The following is a 20,569-nucleotide window of genomic DNA, read 5'->3' on the forward strand; positions in this document are numbered from 1 at the left end:
GATTATTATTATTATTATTATTATTATTATTATTAATTATTTTTACTTGCCCTGGGTGTTCTATCTGCAAACTTCCCTCTCAGCACCTTGTGGCTTTTGGGTTGAGACAGTGTGCATGCTTGCTGCCTTTAATTTTGAATTGCATTTTAGTAGTTTCCATGCTTGTAACTATTATTATTATTTTCACTTGCCCTGTGTTCTATGTGCAAAATCCCCTCTCAATGAGAAAGAGGAGGAGGAGAAAGAGCAGGAGGAGGATGACAAAGAGGAGGAGTGTGACTTTCCAAAGTGCATTTCTGTGTATTTTTGGTGCATTTATTGCTGAAAGGTCTGCTGTAACAATGATAGTAGTGGTGATGATGATGATGATGATGATGCTTCGGTGGAAGCTCCGCCCACAGTGTGTGGCCCCACCCCCCGGCTTCGGCCCCCCAATTGTCTGAGGGACAGCAACCTGGCCCCCGGCTCAAAAAGGTTGCCTACCCCTGCTATAGAGAATACTGTATTTAGAATGTCAAATATTGGGTTACTGGCATTACACCATGTACACAACATTACAACAGTACAGTACAAAAATGTAGAGATATATGGAACAAAGAAACTTTACTAACATAAAAAAAAGTTCAGTGGGAAATGGCTATTCTTCACATTCAAAGGATACAAGAAGGCCAAGACAAAGGTTACTTGAAAAGTATAGCTAAGAACTATACTTTATTCATTATTCAAAAGTGTAAAAGTATGAAAGGCCAGCTCTGGCTCAGGGCCACCATGTGGAGATGGGGGACTTTGTCTCTTTGCCCTCTGTTGTGATCTCAATCCAGACTGGGCGAAATGTTCTTGCAGTTTCTAATGTCAATCCACATCCCCCAGATCCATTAATTTTGATTGATATTTTTGTGGGGGCAATACAAATTGTAATTCAGACAGTAACAGATAGTTCACCCATTGAACTCAAGCTTTTAAGAGGGTCCTCTAGGTTGTGAATCTAACCTGGGGCTGGGGAATCAAATTCACATCATCATCAAGCATGGGAAACTTAAACAACCATCAGCAATAACCAGCATGGCCAATGGCCAAGGGATTATAGAAACTGTAGACCAATCCCCACTCTGGTCTAACATGATAAGACTCCTCAAAAACTTCTCTAATGTCTCAGGTTTCATTCTAGGGTGGACAAACAGTTTTCTCAGTAAATGCAAGTATATTCACAAGCATCTTCAGGTAAACACAGTTTATGTAGCAAAGTAACCTTTTCCTTATAGCTGGAAATATCAGTCTTTGAAAGAATGTTCTGAAGTCACACTGAAATTACAGAACGTGAAAACTTTGCTTTAAAGGCCTAGTTTTTTTAGTAGGGCTTTGTGAGTCTGAACCTAGAAGCTCCTTCACATAAATATTGTTGAAGGTTGCAAAGTTTTTATTAACTACACCAGTATCTTGATCTCCACAACATTCTATATGCAATTTTAAGCAATGAACTGCCAAACTATACCTCTATCAGGAATTTACTAAAGTAAAGCTTTAAGCAGGAATTCCTTCCTCATTTATTGTTCCTACTCTGCTTATGATTTCCTACTTTTACAAATCCATCCTCCATTACCTCTGAAACAAAAGACCCAAATGATCAAGCTAATCTATTTTAAACGAAGATCATGCCAAGCCAGAACTGGCTAGCGAGATAAGCTTGAAGGAGAAAGGTGTAAGAAAATACAGAAGCTTTACTGACCCAAGGACATTGCACTGATTAGGCATTACTCCCAGGGGAAATGATCAAAATCTACAAGGGCATTCTGTAATGAGAATGAAGAAAATGTCTTTATTTCTTATGTTTAGATGAGTTTCAGAGGACCAGGAAATGCTGATATGTGCTCATTCAGAAACATGCACAAAACCAGATGGAATGCCTAGCTGAAACACATATTCTCCTCAATATTAAGTATAGCATTATCTTGTCAGGGAAGACAGAATGGGAAAGAAGAGAGACATGTAAGCAGACAAGTTCACTAGAGGAAAGACAAGAGACTCTGGCGTGTTACAGACGGGCCTAAGAGGCGCCGTCCTTGCGCCGCGATTACGTGTGAGGGGCGGTGCTTCCGGACGCGCCTTGCCCCTCGCGTGTAACCAATACGTCAAGATAGCGGCGCCCTATACAGATGGACGCTGCCATCTTGACGTAGCGGATGCTCTGCGTCTGCACGTCCCAACCCAGAAGAGACATTGCGAGTGCGCGCTTTGGCACTTGCGACGTCTCTTCCGGGTTGCCGGAAGGAGCGCGATTTTCGCACTCCTTTTTTGCAGCGCGGAGGAGTCACGTGGTTTGGCTGCTGTGGCTCCTCCACGCTGCAACCGGCAGCGGCCTAAGACCGCCCCTTTTGGGCGGTCTGTAACGGGCCACAGAGAGAAAGTTAAGAGTCAGTGATGTAAAGTTACACAGTTTCCTCCCTTCACCCTAATGGTTTGCCTACATGAAATCCTGACCCTGCTGTCAGGTCCAAGCACAAAGCATTGCTCTGTGGATCAGTGTGTGTGAGTGTATGTTTTCAGCTTTGGGCTCACTTTTTCAGCATGCTTAAACCCAATGGGACTATGCATGGTAGATAAAGAGAATCTTACATAAGGTACTTAATACGAAGAAAGTGAGTCGGCACGAGCAGTAGTTCATCATTCTTAGCATGGGTGTTTTTGATAACACTTCCTCTTGCTCACTAAAGTGCTTAATAGAAGAAGGGGAACCCCGCATGTGGGTTACATTCTGCCCCCTTCCAAAATTTGTCCCTTTAGGAACAAGTTCTCTTTCGTAAATCAAAATGATATTTCTCTAAAACCTGAGAACTATAATACAGATTTTGGCGCGTTACAGACCACCAGATTGCGGCGGTCTGGCTCTGCCTCCACTTGCAGTGTCCAGGAGCCGCAGCGGCCAAACCGCGCGGCTCCCGGACGCTCCAAGGAAGGAGCACGGAAATCACACTCCTTCCTGGGCCCCGGAAGAGATGCCGCGAGGCGCTAGTTGCGCACTCGCGGCGTCACTTCTGGGGCACGACGTGCAGACGCACAGTGTCCACTACATCAATATGGCGGCAGCCTTGTGGAACGGCCACCGCCATTTGTCACGGACTCTGTCCGTGATAGGGTTAGGGACGTCCTCAGGACGTCCCTAATGGTGGTCTGTAACCCGCCTTTGTTTTACTTTTGAAAAGCCCTCCTGAAATATGGTCTTCATTTCTGAGAGAATACAATGGAAACTAGGGAATATGCTCATTCTCAAATCTGAATCACACCTTTTTGAAAAGTGGATGAAGGTAAACAGCCTTGCTTGAGGACAACAAGAAGAAAAGGGTTGGCTTCAAAGACTATTGGTGCTAGATGCTTTGCAGCCACAGTTATACAACATGTTTTCTGTGAAGTGTATATAAGCTTAGAGAATTAACCAAGAAAAGTTCAAAGATAGTTGCATGCACTGGCACAGGCACACAGGAAAAAGCTACCTCATGGCAAGTTGCACTTTTAGTCTATCTAGTCCAGCATTGTCTGCTCAGCAGCTCTGCAGAATCTGTCCAACCATCTGCTGTCAGGTGTTGTTCTAAATAGAAAAACACGAAAGATTGAGTTATCTACTCCACGAGTAGGCAACCTGATACCCTCTAGTCTAGATGTTTTTGAGTTCAACACTCATAATCCACAGCTATGATCTCTAATTGTAGTCCCAAATACTCGGAGAACATCAAGTTGCCTACCTCTTTGGCCCTATCTAGAGATGTCAGAGGACGAAATTTGGATCTTCTGCACTGAAAGCACATGCTCTACCACCAACCTATGATCTTTCCCCTCTGTGCCTATTACAAAGGCTCATTTCTCTGTTGGCCATAGACATCTGTGTGCACATCACAAGGACTCAGGCACAAAAGCAATGAGCTCACAACAAGCACTCTTGTTCCTTGGCCTACTGCAAAGCTGAAAGCAAGGCAATTTAAGTTACAGCACGACTACAGTTTAGTATACAGACTTACTTTTATCATGGCAGAGCCATGCTGCACCACTGAGAACATTAGCAGCTCTCCTGACTTTTCACAAAGAGAGCAGTGTAATTAAGATATTAGGAGCTGGTGGTACCATATCTAACAGAGAAATACAGCCTGACTAAGTGCCAGCCATCTCTCTTACTATTGGCAGAATGAAGTCAACATTATCAACACACTACATTAATGCTAACAGTACAATAAAACAGTGTGTATTCCCAATTTGTGCAGGAAGATTGTCCTACAGATTTTTAAAGCTGAGGTAGCATTAAAACTGATATCACTATTTTCACTCCAGTTTATTTGGAGGTGGGCCAATGTACTAGCTACACAGACAAGCAGAAAAAATACTTAATAGTTTACTCTGTTGCCTCTGATCTGAAACACAGCTGTATTTATATTATAGTTGGATGGCACATTGAAATGGAACTAGAAAGACATACATACAAAGGATTTCAGCACCCTGGACAGTTAATGAGATTAGTGCTGCTTCTTTCGGAGACCTAACATTTCAAGATACAAGGTGATTGTGGATATGTGTTCCTCTCATGGCATATACTGTTTCCACCCTCTGTTTGGAAAGGACACATTCCATGCTTATGAAGAAAAGATTATCAAGCAGACAATCTCACAAGCCTGCACTCATCAAAAATTCTGCAAAACAAGGCCAAGCACTGTGCTCCCATAACAATGCACAATGAATAAAAAAATTGTGGGTAGATTCATGTGGTATAAATATGATGCTCTCTGTACCTGACTGTTGTTGTTTTGTGTCTTCATAGTGTACTGTGAGGTTACTGCTAGTTCAAGATCATGGTAAATTAACAGGAGAAAATGACTGTCTGGATGAAGAATCCTGAACATACTGTATATAATTCCATAGTTCAGAAATATTGGACACAAACACTTCAAATACCACAGCTGGGTCATCCATGAAGAAGACAGGAGAAACCTGAAAGATCTGCTCCTCTATTACTGTCCTACTGAAACCGATCCATACTGGAAGACAAACTGCCCCTCAAGGTAGAATAGTGGATTAAAACCAATAACCTCTTGACCCAGCAGAGGATTCTGAAATGTGACACTGCCCAGATGGTGAAAGAATCAGATGTCATGCTCAGAGATAGTTTAATTTATGCACTGAGAATCACATCAAATCCCTTAGCGTCCAAAGTTTTTCTTCTCTTTGTTATGGCTCTTGTCCAAAACAAAAGCCCAGAAAATTCTTTCTGTGTTAGGTTACAATTATTTTCAAGAAGCAGACAACACCTCTCTCAATCTCAAAAAGAAAAAAAGAAAATGGTATATTCACATTTGTGGGTTATGTACTAGCTACATAGTTCTTTCATAAGCCTTCACTGAGTATAAATTCTCTATATATGCTCTGCTGCCTAGGGGGTTCTGGCAGATGGGGGAGATATAAATGATGGAAATACATAAGATTGCCTGCAGGCTACATTTGAGCTCCATTGAAATCACAACATGAAACTGAAAATGTCATAGACCCAGGAAATGGTCTAGTTGAGCCAACATACTTGATTAAAGAGAAATGATAAAATGAATATTAAATGACAGGAATCTACATCATCTCCATAAATTGTGTCAGGAAAGCCAGTATGAGGAGGCAGGGATGGGAAGACTACATCTCCACAAAATATAATTGAACCTAACACATTTGGAGGGACTCTTAAGTCTTTGGCTTTGAAGCTTTGTTGTGAAAGGTTTGGATGAGAACTGAGCTCACTAAGCATTTATGTGCACCTGGAGGCTCTCTCTTCCTTTGCCCCTATATTTGGTGCTTTCACCTTCTGCTTTCCTTGTAAAAAATGTAGCTCCACTGTACATTTGTCTCTACATAAATTAATGATTATTTGCAAGTTACACTCTGCTCCTGATAGTACCTAGTCATTTTCCACAAACCTATGACAGGGACTTTTCCCTAGCCAAATCCATATTCTCTGACTGAGAATTCTAAATCTCCTTCCCTAAACTGCAAACCCCAGGATTCCATATGATGCTGCCATAGCAGTGGAATCATAGTGCTATAACTCTGTACATAGTATGAAAGGGCCCCTGGACAGAATACGTTAGCTCCTTCCAACATGCACACTGTTTATCATAACAAATACCTGTTTTAGGGCCTTTTCGCTCTAAACTATAGCACTATGATTCAGTGATATATTCAAGTATTTCACTCCAAGTTTCAAGTCAAGTCTCTACCTTCAGGTTTCAAGCTGAGTCTCAAGACCTTTCAAGCTACTTTCAATTCAAGTCTCAAATCAAATCTCAAATCTGGGAGCCAACGTTTCACATAAAAAAGAAGGCAAGGAATGTTTCTCAGAGGGGAACAGTAAAAGCATTAAGCAGTGGCCTTGAGGTGGGAGCTGAGGCCTGCTTAACAGCTTGTCGCTGCTGTACATCAGGGAAGTCTTTTAAAGCTTGAAAATATTTAGAAGGATCCTTCCACCCCAAGCCCACTGCCTCATGCATTTGCTTTTCACCTTCAAGAACTGCATTCTGGGAGTGGGTCTTGCCTGCTGCTCAAAGTGAATGATGCCAGCAAATCAGTCCCTAAAAGTCACAACTCACAAGTCGAGTCAAATCAGTGCATCTTTTATTGCTGAGTCAATTTCAAGTAGATTCGTTGAAATAACTTCAGTCAGTCCAAGTCAATCAACTCAGGTTTATATCACTGCTATGATTCTACTTTAACTGTCATGTTTACATACTGTGGAATCAGGGGTTTATAATTTGGTGAGGCAGCAAACCTCTATTGTTGAGAATTCTAAATGCTCCTCACTACACTATACATCATATGTTTCCATAGGATATTGCCATGACAGTTAAAATGAAACCATAGCATTATAATTACACAGTGTGGAAAAGTCCCCAAAGTGGTCTTCTGGCCACTAGACCACTTCCAGCTTTGGGGGGGGGGGGTTGGGGGGGGGGGAGTTGGTATTATCCAAAAAATAGCACCTGGATCTACTGCTGTTGTCCACGCCTGATCTATGTCAATTGTTCTCCCCACTAAAACGTAAGGTTCTCACCTAGATTCCTTACCATCATATCTAGCATATTCTTTTCAGTTATCAGTAAAACATACTACAAGTGCAAGTGCACTTAGCTTATGGAACACGTGCTTAACCATTCCTCCCAAGGGATTCTTTAAACTCAAGTTCTATGAGAAAATATCCAACAAAATTCTCAATGCCATTATATAACTACATTTCCCAAAGCTCCTTGGAGAAGCCATGACAATGATATCAACTTAAAAACCTGCTGAAGTGCAGTGATGCGCTCAGAAATATGTGCTGTTTGTCATTTAAAACAATTTACATAAACATACCAAAAAGGATTCATAAATGTTATTTGTAGACAAGACACATTATAAAGCATCAGTCTGTACTCTCTTACATAGAAATCAGGCATTTTCATGGCACATGGAACACTTTGGGCTGGGGGAGGGAAAACCAAATTTTCACCATTGCACAGGCACAGGATGTGCATGCAGTTTAGGTAGGTACCAAAATAGCTTTCAACACCAAGCTAACTGGAGCCTTTACCTTACACACACATATGAGGCATTCAGAGAACAGCAGATGCAGACTGACAGCAAGACAGGGAAATGCCTGCAGAAATTTAGAAGTGGGGGCAGAAGGGAGAGACAGGGATGTATGGGCCCTTCAGTCTTGAACCAAGGTATAGGTGGCAGCTGTTTCACAAAAGATACATTTCCCCCCCTTATACAGGTAAACATAGATAGTGGGGGCAATAGATAAAATTATATACTATGAGCATCTCCTTTTCTAGGGAAAGTACATCTACAGACATTAGGCATTATAAATGAAATATCCCCCACACTCCAATCACTCCAATGATCAAGAAAGGATCATTCCCTAGTTGTGGTGTCTGTATTATACAAGGGACACTGAGAGAGAGGATTAGGGTACACAAAAATGGGCCAAGAGGCTGCATATCTTCAAGGATTGTACTTTCCCTACCCCTAATCCTGATTTTGTTATTACTGTATTTGACTGTGGTGACCCTACGAATGAGAGACCTGGAAGAGCCCTGCTTAAGTCTTGCAAATTTAGGGCCATAGGGGCAAAACAGACCACCCCGAAAGAGCAGCTTGCCACTGCCCCTTTTAGCACCGGATTGGGGCAGCAGCAACCACACGCCATGGCCCTGATCTGCTGTTTTTATGGCCCCAAAAGAAGCAGCAAAATGCCTTTCCTTTAGAGCTGGAAAAAGGGTACCTTTGCCACCGCAGCGGCACTTTCCAGCACTCCTTTTGGCATGCGTCATCGGAACACCGCACCAAAGGAATGCCATAACACCGCCCACCATGCGGTCGTGTGGCAGTATGGCATCTTGGGGTGGAGTCAGGCCATGTATCACGCAGCTGCCACACCATCACTCCACCCCGGCGCCAGCCCTTTTGGCCAATCTGTTTAGTCCCATAGTTTCCTTGATTGAATGAATGAATTCATCTATAGTGTGGTCCTTCCCTTTTCCTACTGCCTTCCACTTTAGCAAGCATTAACATCTCTCCCAGGGAGTCACATCATCTCATGGTATGGCAGCCTCAGTTTAGTCATCTTGGCTTCTAGGTCCAGGCCTGATTTGCTTTAGGATCCATTCTTGTGTATTTTTAACAATCTATAGTATCCATAGAATTCTGCTCTAGCAACACACTTCAAATGTAGGTATTTGTATTCTCCCTGTTAGCTTTCTTCAGAGCCCAGCATTTACAGCTATACACAGAAATCATAAATACTATGGCATGGATGAACCTAATCCTATCCATTCTCTTTTCTCTCTTTAAAAACATACACAAAATCTAAATGTTTAAAACAGTGTTAAATAGTGTGCTTTCAAGAAAGAAAGGATTTGAAATCTTTTGACCAAGGAAGGAGCTTGGAGTACAGTGTCATGAAGACTGGCAATGCATACTGGGTTATTATGCTGACATAACTAAACATTGTGTCAGTGGTTGTACTTTTGAGTTGACACACTGGAGCTATCCAGTGCCTCATTATGCAGGCAGCCATCCATCCATTTTCTCACAGCACAACAGGATGGTTTCAGTGCCATCTGGTGTGCTAAGTACACTTTGCTGATGTTGGCTGATGTGTCCAAACTCCATTAACCTGTAACCAAGGTAGAGACTTTCCTTGAATCAGTCACTTTGCAGTGTGACAATTTACAGTTTTCCAAAGGGCAATTGAGAAAGTAAGGAGGCAGCCAGCCTCACTGTAGAAATAGTTTATTTTTGAGGCTTATGTACTCCCAGCTTTTTCAATATAGTCATTACTCTAAAAAAGAAAAGGTAAAGTTCGAGAAATATGGACAACTTAAATTTTCCTCCAAAATAAATTGTAAGTTCACTTAGTCAAACTATTTTTCATTACTGAATTTTGTCTGATGCACATGCTTCTATTACACACTGCATCTTATATAGGCAGCAGCTTCCCTCTTTTTGGAACATTACAATTATAATCACCATAAAGATGCCTTGTTTCTCTCAACTAACATTCAAATGAGTTTTAAATACACAAGTGTCACTAGCCTAGTCAAATATTTGTGGTAGAACTTGTTAGGAGCATGTTGATACATTTCTGTTGTGAGCTCTAGGACTACTGCTTGATTCCATAAATCACTCTTAAAACATTTACAGAAATCAGTTATGCCATAGTACCCTGATCCATAAAACCCATTATCCCCTACTTCTTATCTCATTAACTACGTACAGTGATCCCTATATAAGATCTCAGACTCTAAAATCCTCTTTTTTTATTTAATCCATCATAATAGTTGATGCTTTCAATCGCAGTAAAAAGGAAAGGACCTGATTAGCATACCCATGGAAGCAAACAAACCGACTCGGAAAGATCCTTCCAGGAGAATCAAGTAACCAGATGACTGGAAGAAAGACATGGAAATAGATGAATGGCTGCATTTATTTGTTTTTACACAAGGCATAGTGGGAGAATGAGCAAATATATAAGGCGCTGGGATTATGATGAATCCTGATTTACCACGAAAGACCTGTATGTGCACTCAGACTGTTCACTCTTTACTGTCTCCTTTTGCTAATTTAAACAACTAAAGAAACAAACAAAAAGTCTTTGCTTAATGTAGAATCCAAATTCAGGATTTTAATATGATGATCCCAAACAAGACAGGATTTATAAGTCCAGAACAAATGTCACTTAATGTTTTGGGCTTGTAAAAGGAGCAATATACCAAGTTTCTGGATTCAGGCAGCAGAATAAGCAAAGCATTTCTGCTTTGTTTAGCCACTTGGAATAGTAGAGGAGAGGTGGGAGAATATAGATTGCATATCCATCAATCAAAGATCTATGATTTTTGGTCCTTCCCTTTAAATAACAGTCCTTCAAAACTATAATCTACTGGTCAAGAAAGCAAATGGATGAGTTTTAATGAAATGTGAACCTCCTAATCACTTTTGTACTTCTTTCATACTGTGGTTGTTTTAAAGTTCTGGTATTAATGTTTTTACTTTGTTGTCATTTGTTTGTATGTATGTGGGTATGTAAGTCATCTGAGGAAGCCACTGAAGAATAGAATACTAATCAAATAGATAATATTTTGTGTATTTCAAGGGGGGGGGAATCTGCCCACAAACTCATGACCACACACACATATGGTATATTTTCAAGATGGCAGGTTTTAATCACATATAATATATACAATAAAATTTAAAGATGACATCAGGACAGTTAAGTATTTGCACCCAACGTTTATGATATTGATAAAATATTTTAGATTTTGCTTTAATTGTGATAACTGTGGACTACTTTATTTAAGCCTGGAATCCTAAACATATTTAAACTGGAAATAAGTTCCTTTAAAACAGTGGGGACTACTGAGTAGACATGCCCAAGACTGCATTGTAATTCCGATAGAAAAAACAATTAATTTGTGTTTTTCAGTTTTTTAAATATATATACTGTATTGTTTGATACTTTTGCTTTATTGATCTCCTACACTGGCACTGTAGAACTTTATTCATGTACAGCCCTCTTCAATATACAATGCAGAAAGGCAGAACAAATCAAGATTAGGCCAGTTTTTTAAAAAAAAGTAAGTCCAAAACAAAAGATAACAGGTGGATATGACAGACAGACAGGCGGAGCAGAAAGAGACAATGCCAGTCTGAACACTAGGCAATGATCTCAGCACCGCAGCTGCCTAACTGCTGTCAAGTGAACAGATCCGCTGCAGGGGATCTGTTAAGCAAGGATGGATGAGAAAGTCCCTAATTAAAACCCAGGCCCTGCAATTTGATCTGCCTAGCCAGTCCATTTCCACATGTGCAAAGCACAAGCATTGACCATAATAGCTACACTGGGTATATTCCACAAGAGAACAGTTTAGCCATTAGAGTAAGAAAAGTGGGCCTACTTTGGTTAATATAATGAATGAACATGGCATAAATTTTGACAGTGCAGGGTTTTGTTTTGTTTTTTAAAAAAATATCTTTTTAGGAGCCAGGGTCTAAATTTTAGACTCTAAAATATAGTGCCATAAAACAAATTAGATTTCTGTCTTGATGAACAAGGCAGAAGACCAACATTATTTTCTGGTGAGAGAGCAGGACCTTGTTGCTAGGAAAAGGCCACATTTGTGGTGAAAATGGAAATGTCTGGCATAGAGAAAGGCTAGGTAATCCAGTCAGCTGCACAGTTCAAGCTGTGAAAAATGCAAGCACACATTAGGTCGCACTGTTTGAGCAGATTCATGAGGGGGGGAAAGCAAAAGGAATTGACTAACTTCTTGTTACAGAAAAGACAGAAATCCATGGGGAGTACAAATAACAGAATTGTTCCCTTATTCCCTGGCATGGCCAACAAACGTTGCTCTCAGGTAGCTCTCAGTGGCCACAAATATCTTCAAAACAATCTATTGTGACCAGTGAAATCATCAAGTTTGGTGACACCTGGTACAGGGGGGGAGCGGCCACGAAGGGAATACTGGCTGCATCCTGCCCCTCTGTTCCCCCACCCCCATTGCTCACACTTCATGGCTTCATCACCACAGAGAGAGAGACACACCAGCGACAAAGACATGAGGGGCATGTCTGACCCGCTGCCACCTTCGCTGCCACCTTGGCTCCCTCCCTTCAGTTTCCTTCCACCCAGTGTGAGAGGGCTGCCAAGTGGGGCAGCAGTGCTAACAGCCTGTCCAACACCTCCCCACCCCCACTGATGCCCCTCATAGCTTCATCACCAGCCTGGTTCCCTCGACAGGGAGGAAGCCTGGCAGGTGACAAAGCCATGAGGGGTGTGCTCACCTCTCTATTGCCACCTTGGACTTCTCTCTGGGGAGGAAGCTGGGTGATGGTAAAGCCACAAGGGGTGGACTCACCCTTCCACTGCAGCAGGACCTCATCAGGGTGTCACCCCTCATGTGGGTGTCATCTGGTGCAGTCCACACATCCTGCACCCATCTAATGATGTCAATGATTTTGACAAAAAGATCCCTTCCCCAACTCTTCTAAACATGGAAAAATACTTGGATAAGAAAGAGGTCTTTCATTAAGTATAAATTAGGAGAGGCAGATTCCTCCTTTCTCCCAGTTCTCTTTATGTATTAAGGACTTCAAGGAAAAAAGAAAATAGCCTGTCATTCAGAAGTATCAGAACTAACACTCACATGCCATAATGTGATATTTGATGCTCTCAATCACACCCAGCCTGGCACAAAGTGGGACATTGATCCCTCCACTCCTCTTAACTCCTCTACTCATGTTTGAGGAAGGGTTTGAGCCACAAATACTGCTAGCTACCAAGGCCAGTAAAATCTCAAAGGCTGCATCCGCATTGCAGAAATAAGCTAGGTTGACACCACTTTAACTTGCATGGCTCAGTGCTATGGAATTCTGGGAGCTGTAGTTTTGGGAGATGCTTAGCCTTCTGTCAGAGGGATCTGGTGCGCCACCAAACTACAATTCCCAGACTTCTACAGCATTGAGCCATGATGGTTAAAGTGTTGTCAACCTGAAAAATTTCTGCAGTGTGGATGAAGCCAAAGATTCTGCTTCTTACTCTTCTGCTCTGCATAAGGTTAAGCTGTTTCTTGCAATGTCTTACAACTGGTTAGAATATCCTTTTAAACCAGATTTGAAGTGCAGTAAAACCCTATCTATTGTGAATAAAAATGGGAAAAATGGGATAGAAAATATTTATGTGCCTAGCATCTCCGTGCTATCTTTTTCTGATAGTTCCTTGTGCCAACCCTCTTGTATTAAAACCTATGAAACTGTTTGCCTAAGTGGGAGGCAAAATTAAGACAATGAGGTTGTTTATGTCTGAGAACTGTAACAATTACACCCACTGATCTGACACGCATCCTACTCTAAGAACATAGGAAGTTCCCTCATGCTTATCAGTTTCTGCATCTGTGTAGCCTAGCACTGTCTATTCTGGATAGTCTTCTTGCTAGGAACACAAACAGATGTGAAATTCACCACCTGTTACCTGTTAAATGGACTTGCAAGGGGGGCGGAATTGGTAGCCTTCTGTGTACAAACCATGTGTTCATACACTAGAATATTGGTTCCCACATTTATGCTGTCCTTTAAGGTTTGAGGAAATGTTCAAATACAATGAGGTTTTCTATTCATATTCAGAATAAGTTTCAAGTTTCAAGTTAACATTTATTGTACTAGCTAAAGGCCATAACAAAATGAGCTTATCAAAAAGCATAAAACATTTAACATTTAAAACAAAAGGCACAGAATACAAAGGACAAAAAATGTACCAACATTTAATGTCCAGTTAAAAATAGTTAACTGTTAAAAAGGACAAATGGAAAAAGAGACATCTTTCCTGGATATTAGTAAACAAATATGATATAATCATAAAATCTAATTAATACTTGGCGTCTCCCTGGCAATTTAATTTAACTCTCTCCTTCTAATCTTTTTTGCAGCCATGGCAAAAAGAGCCATTCTATGTGTTACACAGTCGTTGGTGTCACTCAAGAGGAATTGGACCAAATCAGCAGTAGAGCTCCCACTTTTGTTAGTCAGCAAGGGTGTTAAAAAATTCTTTCTAGGGTCACTGTACAATAGACAAATTAACAAGTAATGAACAATATCCTCCACCTGAGGCTGACTGCAGATGCATAGTCTGTTCTCAAAAGGCAGTTTGTTGTAGTGTCCATCTAGAACCGCAGTAGGGATTAATTTAAGTCGTAGCTCAGTGAAGGCAATTCTCAAAGTAGTTTAGATTCAGAATAAGTGCAGAGAGACAGATTTTCTAGAACAGTGGTTCTCAACCTTTAGTCGTCTTGATTTCTGAGACTTCAACTCCCAGAATTTCTGAAAAAATGAGCATACTGACTGGAACTTCTGGGAATTGAAGTCCAAAACATCTGGAGGCCCAAAGGTTGAGAACCACTGTTCTAGAAGAAAGTTGATTGTAGCATTCAGAGGTTAGCATAGTGACTGAATTCAGTTCTCATGATTTCTGGTGTAACCTGAGGCAATTTGGACCACTGAACCTTTGCTATGAGAACAGAAATATTATTTTGCATTTGAAAACAATGAAATAGTCTAATACAATACTTATGTAAATCAGTTATCCAAATTCATTGGATGTTCCCCTTAGAGTCACCTTATATTACAAATACTCCTAACAATCTGAATTTATGCTTAGCCAAATGTTCTTCTTCCCCAGGCCATGCAGATTTTTTTCTTTTTTAAAAAGAGGTTGCCCTGTACTGTTCCACAATGAAGCAGTATCTACTGCAATTATTTTAGATAAATATAGGACGACAGAGTCCTACATTCCAGAATCTGGAGCAAAGGAAGGCCTTAAGATAAATAAAAAAGGATTTTGTGCTACAGTGCCCCTAGCATTCACATTATATCAGAACTAAATATCCAACACAACAAACCAATCAACCTCCTGAAACTTTAGGAAGTGGTCTGACACTACAACAGGGGTAGACAAAATGCAGAACTGGGGGTTCATATGGGCTCCCATGGCTATTTTTTGCAACCTCCCTGGACTGCCTTTTTCTGGTTTAAAAAAATGTTTGCCTCTACTGGAAGCTACTGAGGACAGCAGTTCGCCTTTGAAATAGGTTGCTGTCCCAATATATCAATGAGCAAACCCTTTTTTCAAAAGCAAAAGTGGACTTTATGGCCACTTCTGGTTTTGTTTTGTTGGTAGTTTTCTGCCCCAGGACTTTGACAGTCTATCTATATCAATTCCAGAAGGTCCTGGGGCAGAAAAGTGACTCCCTGCTACCATTGCTTACCCCTGTTGCAGTCAGAACACTTACTGTATTTCTTTATATAGTCAGAATACTGCTGTGTATACCATAGCTCATTTTCAAGGTACATTCCACAAAACATATGACAATGGCAGTGAATTTATATTCAGATGGAATTAGTATTAAATTCAGTTTTAAGATATTTGGGAGAAAGAAAGGAGTCATGCTGGCATTGCCTGGTGATCAATTTAGCTGTCTGCTTAATGGATAATTATTTTACAGGAACATGGTTTGTAATAAGGGCATCTGTTTCTATGTTAGAGCACTGGATTTTTGTTCCTTTCTTCAGTATAAGCAAAGATCACCTAGGAAACAGGGGCTCTTTGACCTAAAATGTAAAAAAAAAAGTATAAAGAAGTGACCACATTTCCATCTTTCTTGTGCCTCATCAAATCCTCTTTTGTGGGGAGGGAAAGGGGAGAGAGATCATCACTCTCCACAACAAGTGACACAGTCTAGCTAAAGCTAAGAATGAAGGTTACTCCCCTGAGTAAGGTGGCAGCAGCATCTTCATCACAACCTTTCTAAATTTAACTGAAAGTGCCTCTTTGACTGCATAAGACGTTTGAGAAAAGGATTCTTTCTTTATGGCTGCACATACTGGAAAACACCTTTCCCAAAGGATTCTAAGGCTGCATCCACACTGCAGAAATAATACAGTTTAACAACATTTGGAATCTGGGAATTTGCAGTTTGTTATGGCACCAGAGATCTATGACGGAGATGGCTAAATATTTCACAAAACTATAAATCCCAGAATTCCATCCCAGTGAGTCTTGGCAATTAGCGGAGTGTCAAACTGCACCATTTTTGTAGTGTAGATGTAGCCTAAGTTTGAGCTGTAAAGACTATTTCAGGTCTATCAATAAATCCTGTTAGTCCCTTTTTGTTAGGGGAGAGGTATAAAGAGAGCCACTTGATGTCTCCCAGGTATCTTTATTAAACCTCTAAAACCTCTCATTGAAAGCAATGGGAGAGAATTCAGTCCCTTTACTGTGCACTGGGGAAGGATGGGTTGGAATTTGAGAAAACTGGTGATCTATAATATTTGCTTCTTCTCCCTCCTCATCCAATATGTCTCTTTCTTCCTCTCCCTGCAATTTAAATTTTAATCTAAGAAACAGAAAATCTATTGCCAAAAAGATCAGGTGGCTGGAAGAAAACAGAAGAGGGCATTTGAGGTCCGATCTCCCTTCTAGGGGAGGACGGGGGGGGGGGGGGGATAGTGAAGTTAGGGAAGGATTCCCACCCCTTCCTTTGGCTTTTGGGATCCAATTCCAAGAATACTGGGTTGCAGGCTTAGTATGGTGTGTTACTGTGATAGTCATGCATCTCTGGAAAATACTAGAATTTTGCAATTATAAGTTGTAGGCACACGGGAATCTGAAAATAGTTAGAGAATTACACTTTTGCACAACCAAGCTGGAGTGGGTGATTCATTAAGATCAATGGGACAGCATATGTAAAAGATTAATCAGGCAACTTCTTATGGGAGGGGGAAAGCTTAGTTGCAGGAGACAGATACATCCCACCATCAATGGCCTTATTTTCACAGCTATCACTGTAGATAGCCATTTCAGCCCTGCTTCGCACTACTGTGTGCTGTGTGCGTTTATGGCTCCTCAACCATTTAGCCCACTTTATTGACATGAAGAGCCAGGATGATTGTTTTTATGTACTGGTTCCTTGGCTGTCTATGCCTCTAAAGCCAATTTCTGTGAGAGGAAAAGCACCAAAGAAAGATGCATGTATGTGGATGTCAGTACTTGGTACTGGTCCAAACATATACACTCATGCCTTCCTGCACTCATCCCAGGCTTTCTTGTGGCTAAAGCTTACTGAAAGGCTGGATAGACATAAATGTACACTTTCCACAGTTATATACTCCACTAAGAGAGAGAGCTTTCATTCCTGTGCAACAGATATTTTACTGGCTATACTATTTTATATTTGGGAGTATAAAAGCTGAAATAAATTGATTTCAAAGGGAAAGTTAAACATGCCTTTAACTGTTTACTCTCACAATCAATAGAGACTTTTAAATGTTCTATGTTAGCTAAATTGTGTCAAACATCTGTAATGAATAGCAATACTAGTTATTGATCAATGAGTGCATATCATTAATGCTAAGATGAACTTGAGGCAGGATGAAAGACCCTTTCATGTTCCAGATGCTTTAAAAAAATCAGAATAGACCTCTCTCGATCATTTCTAAATATGCATTTTAGTTGACCCCTTGGGCACACTATTCAGTCATTGTTATTAGCACATTTTGAGGAAAAGAAATAAATGAAAACAGAAATCTAAAACTGTGCTGCTCATTGATGCCCAAGGATTCCAGTGCAGTTAAAACTGAAGAAGATGCTGAAGGCTGACATTTCTGCAACTAGACTGTGTGCCTCCTGAAGACTATTATGGATCTGAAGAGGCAAACATGCTGGGAGAAGAAAAGTACAAGTGATTCAGCACTTTCACCCCTTGATCAATACTGGCAAAGGCTGACTCATATTCTATAGGCAAAGATCCATTCTTTCGAAAGATGGCCACAACCAGGCTCTCCATGATTCATTCAGCTTTTAAATATGCTCTATGCATTTCTCCCACCCCAACCTAGGCCTGAAAATATGGTTTCCGTTGCCCGGCTAGACATTCCCTGCATCCCAGCATCCTGCTTCTATCAAGGATTTCAGTACCAGATGTTTTAGAAATACACTTTATTCTCCCACCTCAAAACCAATTAAGGCAAGCTAAGCAATAGCTTTCAATAAATCCCCAGAGGTCCCTTTGCATCCAGAATTATGAACGTTGCGGCCCTTGCTTATCTTCAAGATCTCCCAAGCAAACTAAGGCATAGGCACGAAACTGCTCTTTGTATCACACCTGAGCCAGTGCAGATACACAGGAAAAATACAAAAGAAAGAAAGAGAAAGAAAAGAAAGATTTCACAAACACCGGCCCTTTCCAAAGGAGGTGGTGGGGATGGGATGACAGGGGGAAAGATGGTGTTTATGAATTCTAGATCACCACCAACATGGTGCATAATACGTTTTGCCCAAATTTTGAATCACAAGATACAGCAGCCGAAAGAAAAGAAGTGGAGCGGGGGGGGGGGGGGAGCAAGCCATTCACTGCATCCACAGCTTTATTTTCCCTAGGTGGGCAGAATCACCATTCACATCCAAAGGGAAATCTCCGCTCTGGGAAAATGCACAGCAGTGAGGCCTATGGAGCAGCAGGCCATAATTCTTAATACCTGGCCGGAAGCTGAGGCTGCATCCACACTGCAGAAACAATCTGGTTTGATGCCACTTTCACCATCATGGCTTCATGCAATGGGATTCTGGGAACCTCAGTTGGTTGTGGGGCACCAGAGCTTTGCTGTGGAGTTGTGGCAGTTAAAGTGGTGTCAAACTAGAAATATTTCTGCAGTGAAAGTGGTGTCAAACTAGATTGTTTCTTCAGTGTGGATGCAGCCTGGCTGACACATTTTGGAGTTCCCTGTGTCCTTAAGGCTGGGTTCAGAAACATCCCCATTCCCGGGGGGGGGGACAAAATAAATCCATAAAAATCCATTTCCCCTTCTCTCTCCCCATAAATGGAAAGGAGAAGAGGCCTGATTTCAGCAGAGAGAGAAGAAGCCAGTCTTTTAACCTTTTGCTCCCCGTCCAACCACCACAGATGGCTTATGCCCCACAGCAACTCTGCCCATGCCAGGCCCTGCTGGCAGCCTCTGGAGGCCTCAGGAGATGGGGGCACCCTGTTCAGCCCCCACCCAAAGCCACAGGGGCCCAGAAGGGGGGGGGGGGGAAGAGGAGGGCATGGGGCATGGGAAATGCAGAGGGATGGAGACAGGGCAGGGGCTTAAGGGCAAAGGGAGCAGAGGACTCCCCCTCCCCCCTCAGGATGACCAGATGTCCTCTTTTCTCCAGGCATGTCCTCCATTGCTAGCTTCTCCCCAGGAGGGATTCCAAAACACACTCCATTTGCAGCAGGACTAGGAAGCATGGATTCACAGGGTGACTCAGAGATCGAAAGGTGAATTCATGCTTCAAATGGAGGACAGGACCAAACAGAAGCCAAAAGCATTCCTAAAAAAATCTAAATCCGTGCTTCTTCGTCCTGCTCCAAACGGAAAGCTCCAACCACTCGCCTCAATGTCAATTCATGCTCCTTTTAGTCAGGCTCCAAATGGAGGATCTGGCCAAGGAAAAGCTCCAAACCCTCACCAAACTGTCAACTCATCCTTCTGCCGGGGGCTCCAGGACCTTTGGGAGCCATCCCTGCTGGAGAAAGACGGGCGGAGGTGGAGGACAGGCCCTGAGAAAGGAGGACGTGGGGCCCCGGGCGAGCAGACAGCCTGAGGAGGACAAGGCACCCTGAAATGGAGGATCTTCCAGGGAGGGGAAAACCTAGGCCTTGTTCCCCCCCCCCAAAAAACCCCAAATCTCCCCCAACCCTCCCCTTCTGAGAAGAAAGCCCTGCTCCTGGCTCCCACTGGGAGGACATTTTGGAAATGCAGAGAAGGTGGAGAGACAGGTGCTGGGGAACAAGGGGAGGGCTGGGGCCCCGGGGCTTGTCCTGGGCTGGCTCCTCCATGCTGCTCTCCCTGCCAGGGAGCCTCCTGGGCTCGGGGCTGGAGCGGAGGGAGGGAGGCCAGCATCCTTCCCTCAGCCTCTGCTCTTACCTGGCCTTCGCCTTCGCCTTCCTCCTCTTCCTCCCAGGCTCCTCTCCCTCACAGCTGCCTCCTCATCCCCCTCAAGGGCTCCTGGGACCCGGGAGGTGGCTTAGCAGCAGCAGGCCCTTTCCCCCTCTCGACCGCCTCCGAAGCCCAAGCCTCCGCTGCTGCCTCTTCCTCCTCCTCCTCCTCCCATCCTTTCTGCAGCGCCTTCTTCCCTCGCAGCAGCCTCCCGCATTAGGGCAGACAGCAGCACCCGCCGCCGCGCGCCACAGACAGGGACCAGGCGCGCCCCCGGGGAAGAGGAGGCGCGTCCCCGAGGCCTCCTTTGCTTCTTTACCAGGCTCCTGTCCGGTCCTCCTCCTTTTGCAAAACCTGCCTTCCATATCCACCTTCCTCTTCTGCCCAGGAGGGATCCCCCAAAGGCCCTCCATTTGGAGACTGAGTCTGAAGCAGGGATTGAGACATTCATAGGAGGTGGGGGGGGAGGGATTCCCAAAATGTCCCCCATTGGCAGCCTGATTCGGAGGCATGAGTTTCCATTTATAGCAGTGGGTTTCTT

The 20,569-nt window shown here is 42.6% G+C and overlaps 1 protein-coding gene across 1 annotated transcript in view; it reads right to left on the reverse strand.

Annotated features, from left to right (window-relative positions):
- NFASC (neurofascin) overlaps positions 1–20,171 on the reverse strand; it is a 275,421-nt gene extending 255,250 nt beyond the window's left edge. The window contains exons 1-2 of the mRNA XM_042462334.1: positions 20,017–20,171; positions 3,489–3,583 (exon numbers count right to left, since the gene is read on the reverse strand). The gene's annotated coding sequence lies outside the window, so the exon portion shown is untranslated. The remainder of the gene's footprint in view (positions 1–3,488; positions 3,584–20,016) is intronic.
- Positions 20,172–20,569: the final 398 nt, after the last annotated feature.

This window comes from Sceloporus undulatus, chromosome 4 (genome assembly GCF_019175285.1).
Source record: "Sceloporus undulatus isolate JIND9_A2432 ecotype Alabama chromosome 4, SceUnd_v1.1, whole genome shotgun sequence".
Taxonomy (NCBI): Eukaryota; Metazoa; Chordata; class Lepidosauria; order Squamata; family Phrynosomatidae; genus Sceloporus; species Sceloporus undulatus.